Consider the following 6,000-nt stretch of genomic DNA (forward strand, 5'->3'; position numbering starts at 1 on the left):
TTCAGAGGCAGAAGTTGTGCCAGTTTTGTGGCCATGCAGACAGAGCTGCTGGTCAGAGCTGCCAGGCTCTGCAGGGAACAGGCCCCTCAAATCACAGTCCTGCCATCACAGACCAACAGGCATCACCATGGGTTGCCAGTACAAACGGTTATGGAGTAGTAGGTCCTAAAACCCACTTGGTTTGTTTGCAAAGTATGCAGGATGTAGCATTGTCTCCATAGGGTGGGCTGGGGTTCCTCGGTGCTTTGAAGCACGGATGAGCAATCAGTTGGAGGGTTGTGCCTGCTTTTGGGCATCAAAGSCCAGCACTGGGACAAGGAGATATGGTCTCAATTACTCCTGGCCTGAGAAAGACGGAGAAGTTTTACTTTTCCCACCATTCCATGCCCTCAGGGAGTCCCCAGTGCTGCTTTTCACCCAGCAAGGGTGGAAAAGATTTGAAGATTTGTAGGGCCAGTATGACTAACTGGTGCCAAAGGTGTTGGCTGGGTACTTGGATGTCTGCATTCAGCTGTGTCATTTCTGAACTGCCCTAGGGACAAGGTGGAACCAGAGATGGCCCACAGCTCACACCGGTCTGCAGGCAGAGGTTACAGAGAGAGGAACAGGGGAAGGGTTCCACCCCAAAGTGCCATATTTTGGAAGTGCCTTTCTGAGTTAGGAGTGAATGTGGCACACCATGGGCACCAGCAGGCCTTGTCACCACTACACCTGTTATGTCCCACACTCCACACCAAGACCCTCTTTYCCCTGTCTTCAGCAACACTCACAAAAGCTGATACTGCCAAAGCAGTTATGAATTTCTGTATATAACCAGCCCCTGGCCTGATTCAGCTGTGCAACTTTTTCATCCAGTTGGGACCACAAGGGAAACACAGAGAATTTAATTTGCAGTTGGCCAAGATGGGAGAATTGACACTGTAATGATCCCAAGAAGTATCAAATGCTGTTCAACATCATTAAGCACAAATAGAAGAATATGCAGAGTTCTCAAGGCTGAAACCTGAACTGGAGGTATTAAGTTAAATTACTTTTCATGCTGTATTCATTACAGTCAGTGGTTAAGGCCGTCACAATTAGCAAGCATTTGCATCTCCTATAGTGTCCTATTGCACTTTTAGCAGAAAAACTATAGGCCCAGAAAATGGTATTGCCTTTACACTAGTTTGCACCCAAGTGTTTTAAAGTCTTGTGTGATAAACTAGGCACAAGACTATAAAAAATTATCTCTAATCTGTATAATCTATGAGCATTTTTTTGGCTTCTGTAAACTTTTTGTCACACAAGGTATAAAAAAGTTGGTTTGACATCAAGATGCTTTAATAAATTCCTGTTCATCACAAAGGATTGCGTTAGTTTGGTCACATACTGAGAAATGTTGAAAAGACACTGTTTTTACAGCCAGGGAAGATAAATCCAAATGCAAGAATACTTATTTCTGGAATCCCACGCTTGCAGCTAGGACTTAGTTTTAGTCATGGGTGAAYAACCTGATCCACTCAGCTCTTTAAAGACAGAGAAATAGAAGTTGCTGAAGAAATGGAGTTTTTATTGTCCAGAAAAGGAAAAGTTTTCCAACAAGCTGACAAATAATTCTGCATAACCCATAGCAGTGCTGTTGGCACAGGATAAGGTATTGTTTTCTAAGTTTAAACAGTAATAAGAGCTTGTGCGTACATATCCTGATACTGTCAGTTGTATTCCTGACAAAATCACAAGAGATTCAAGAAGCCTCAATGCTTAGGACACGTCCCCTTTTGCACCRCAGGGCTGCAAATGCCAAGTGGCTGCTGTCGCTCGCTCATCCTGTGTATCCCCTTGGAATGCTGGCTGCTGCTTTCAGAGCCACTTTAGAGCTGACAGTTATTCTTGGCAGCACAAACGTGTCTGAAAGCAGAGGTGTGAACAGGACACTGCCACCAAGGATGCTGGGCATTGATAAAGCCAAGGCAGCCCATCAATTAGCCAGCAATGGGAACTCAAACCAGCATGGAGCTGCCATCACAGCGAGACAGCCACGTGCCTGTTTGAAGAGAGAATCTGGGCATGAGGGTGGCCACTGGCAGCACCACAGGGTTTGTGTCACATGCATGGCAGTGGCAGTGTCTCCAGGGGCCATACTAGACYCAGCTGAAGTAAACAGGGACTTCATACTCCTTTTTCAATAGTAGGACAAATCTGAAGCTTAAAAAAAAAAAGCCCCCTTCAAATTATATGACATCCTGGAAAGGAAGGAGTGCTCCTGAACCCTCCAAGTTTGGAGTAATTTTGGGATCAAATGACACTATAATAACTGAATAAGGGTCTGCCAGGCTGCAGGTTCTCATCCCTTCTTTCTTGGCTCTGGCCAAATCTTTCTGCATACAGTTATGAGCTTCCCTTAATCCTTAGATGCTTGACCTAAATTAAGCCCAGTTTGCAGAAGAATTTAGGACTTGCAGCTGCTGTAGAAAGCAACGCATAAAGAAGATGCACACACCACTATACCTGGTACAAATGTATTTGTTGGATTGAATAATAAGGAAGTACTTCCAGGCTCTGGTTTTCTGTTTGTGATAYGATGGCAGTGCTCTTCCTTATATTTTAGGGGTGTTCAAAAAGCACTTTGTTTTGTGATGTTTTGGTGCTTATAATATTCACCCTGATGGTATCAGAAAGAAATGTGTGATTCTGTCTTCATAGCCAGAAGTCAGAGTCAGTAATGGGTGAGAAGACCATCTTGAGTGAGCTCAAGTGTTCTTAAGTGAGCTCAGAATAATGTGCACAGAGAAGCCAAAATGAGATCCTTCACATCCTTTTCCCACACGCCACTTCCAGTTGCCTCCATGCTTTGTTGTGCTTCAGGCTCCTCTCMATCTCCTGATTTCCACCTCAGTCTTCACACACTGCAGGTTCCCCCAGCTCTCTGCCAGGATTCCTTTTGTCTGTTCCAAGTCTACTTKTCCAAATTATCTCCTTCATTTGCATGTCTCTCCTCTGAATGCAGTTCAACTGATGTGCTTCATGTAGACTGGAAACAAACAAACTTTRAAAAAACCTAAAAATCTATACTTTCGAGTATCTGGATTTAAAAATGCTTTGGCCTGAAGCAGTTAGGAATTATAAATTCTAGGGAAGTCCCATTCCAGGTCCTGGAGCATGTCCCATGCTCATGAACTCACCAGAGAACAAAGCCTGCAATCTCTAGCTGGCCTCTGGCAAGCACATGTGAACTGCAGCTGGCTTGGTTTTCATCCAAAGCTCTATGAATTGGCCAAATTTTCACAGAGATTATGAAAAGTCCATCTCAGCAGTAAGGTTAAATTTTGGCCAGTTCCAAGTCCTTCCAATAGAAAAAAAAGCACCACAGCTTTTCGAGGATTGCCAGAGTATTGGGAGGAGGATGTGAGTTCTTGTCTTCAATCTGGCCATGATTAGTTTATGAAAAAAAAGGTGTTCTCAGAAACATGAACTGTTTTGGCTGAAACTTTGAAGAAAACCCAGCCTTCAACACACACCAGGMAAGCAAAGTGTGGTTTAAATATTTGTAAATTGGGCAAAAGTAATAAATATGTATTAATATTAAAGTAATATATATATTATAATAATAAATATAATATATAAATGATAAATAAACCCAGGATTGAGAAGGCAAGATGCATTGGGCAGTCCAAAACTTAGGTTGCAGTATCAGCTATATGTGTAGCTTGCATCTTTCCCTCCCTCAGCCTCAAASTCTGAGAAAGTTTGGACTCAAAGATCGATGTGGGATTGGTTGTGGCTTGGATCAGYCTTTGTTTTTAACTGGATGTCTTCAGTGAATCCATTTTATGGCTGCACATATCTCAGATTTGCTTTCTGTGTAATGAAGTTCGGCTACTGGAGCCAAACCCAGTAATAGGCTTAGACAGCTTGGCTATACAAAGGAGGTTACAAAGGCTTAACTAAACCAAGGGGCTGAAGCAGAATGTCTAAATGTTTTGTTTCCTCACATAAGCAAATAATGTGCTTTATTCACTGATTATCAGTTTCTATCACTGYTCCTGAGTGTACCTTCATCATCCAGCACTGATGTGTCACTGAAGTGCTCRAAATCAGTCCTGCCACTCAGGTGGGGTCAGTGTTGCTATAACCAAACTAGCTGCCTGATATTGCTAACTTCTTCATTTAAGAATTTTGACAATTTGATTACAAAATGCATTAGAAGCATGAGACTTAAGGCTGAGGGAAAGAATGCAGGCTTTAATTGAAAAGAGAAGCGATTCCTGCCATGAAGTGGGCCCTACAGCACACAGTTCCTCAGTCATACAGTATGCTGGTACTACATGTTAGCAGCAGCCATGTAGCTCGGATGTTCAGTTTCATGGGGTTATTTTTTTGGGGTTTCAGCATCCTCTGTAGCCCCTCAGACAAGCTGGYCTTCCAGGGCAGCTGGAGTTTGCATCTTCATGCTGTGCGAGTTGGTTGTGGGAGGCAGGGCTGTAAGATCCCAGCACTCTGCCAAGCCTCATATCCTTCTCTGTTCTGGATCCAAGAGTTCCTCTTACACCACCTGCCACCTCAGTGACTCTGTGAGAGTTTGCACAGGAACAGAGCCAAGGAGCAGCTTCATACAAACAGCAGAGATCTCAGTCAAGAGGCAAGTATGAGCCAAGAGGTTTGTCCAGTGTTTGTTAARATGTAATTTGTTCACAACAGCAGCAGCTCAGCCAGCATCTTGGATTAAACCCCAGAATCTGGGCCCAGCTGACACATGCAGTGTGGATGCTGTCTTACACATTGTCTGACACGAGCCTCCCCTTGCTCATATCCACTCCCAAGGCACTCGGCTACCACAGTCCTGTGGGGCCCCTCCTTTGTGSATTTTGCTTTTTTTGCCTCCGCTGTCATCACTGACCAGCCTGCAGCCATGAGCAYTGGGGTACCACTGCTTCTCCCTGTGCAGAGGAGCTCAAATTCACCTGTCCTCTCAGCAGGTCAGAGTCACCAGCGGGAAACACCGCATCCCTGCAAGCGCAGCCCCGCTTGGAGGCAGGAGCCTGGGGCTGGATGCCCTGTCTGCTCTCCATCCCCATACCCCTGCAGTGACATGGACTAGCTGAGCTTTTTGAAACTTTTCACACCAGATTGTTATGCTGGGAGAAGCTCTTAGACTGAGCTGCACAGAAGGACCAGAGAGATGCGACAGTTCATAATCCAAGGGGCTGAAGCTATAAGGGGGTAGTTATTACCCAGCAGCAAACACATGCTGATGCCAAGCACGCTCTGGTACTGTGGCAGTGCTCTTCTGGCATTTGCCCTGGCACTCTGGCCAGCACATGCCTCACGTGCCCACACCAGCACACAGGGTGTTTGGGCATAAGGATGGGTAGATTTTTCTTCCCATTATCTAGTGTTTTCCCACATTAAACCCCAAATACAGAAGGGACACACTGGTTTTCATTGCAGTAAAGAAGTCAGTCACAGATCTTCTTGTGTGGTTTATAATAAAGCTTCAAACTGGAGCTGCCCTGCTTGATGGCTTTTGTGACACAAGGGCTACTCCAAGGTAGCCAGTGCATATTAAGAAGGCACTTTCTGTAGGACAGATGTTCCCTAAGGAGTCCYGTGCCACAGTGCTGGGGTGCCCGGGCTGTGAGAAGGACTCTTTCCACCGGCCCTTTGCAGATAATCCTCCAGATAATCCCAAAGAAGCCCCAGGTGCAGTCCCTGCTGAGAGCATCCCTTCCCKGCGGGGCCTGAGGCAGCGCGATGGGAAACACGGCCGGGAGGGGCCTCTGGAGCGGGGAGAGTTGGCAGCGCTGGGAAAGGGGTTCAACAGGGAAGGGAGGCCAAAAATGCAGGACAGGCACTGTAACATCAAACGGCAGAAACGGAGACAATTGGGCACTAATGAGAACACAGCGCATGCCGGCATTTGAGGGTGCTCGTGGAGGGAAGGGAAGGGAAGGGAAGGGAAGGGAAGGGAAGGGAAGGGAAGGGAAGGGAGGGGGAACTCTTCTTTTTACAGTGCAATTAAAA

This window comes from Malurus melanocephalus, unplaced genomic scaffold (assembly GCF_030028575.1).
Source record: "Malurus melanocephalus ecotype Western Australia unplaced genomic scaffold, MMel_1.1 scaffold_263, whole genome shotgun sequence".
Classification (NCBI taxonomy): Eukaryota; Metazoa; Chordata; class Aves; order Passeriformes; family Maluridae; genus Malurus; species Malurus melanocephalus.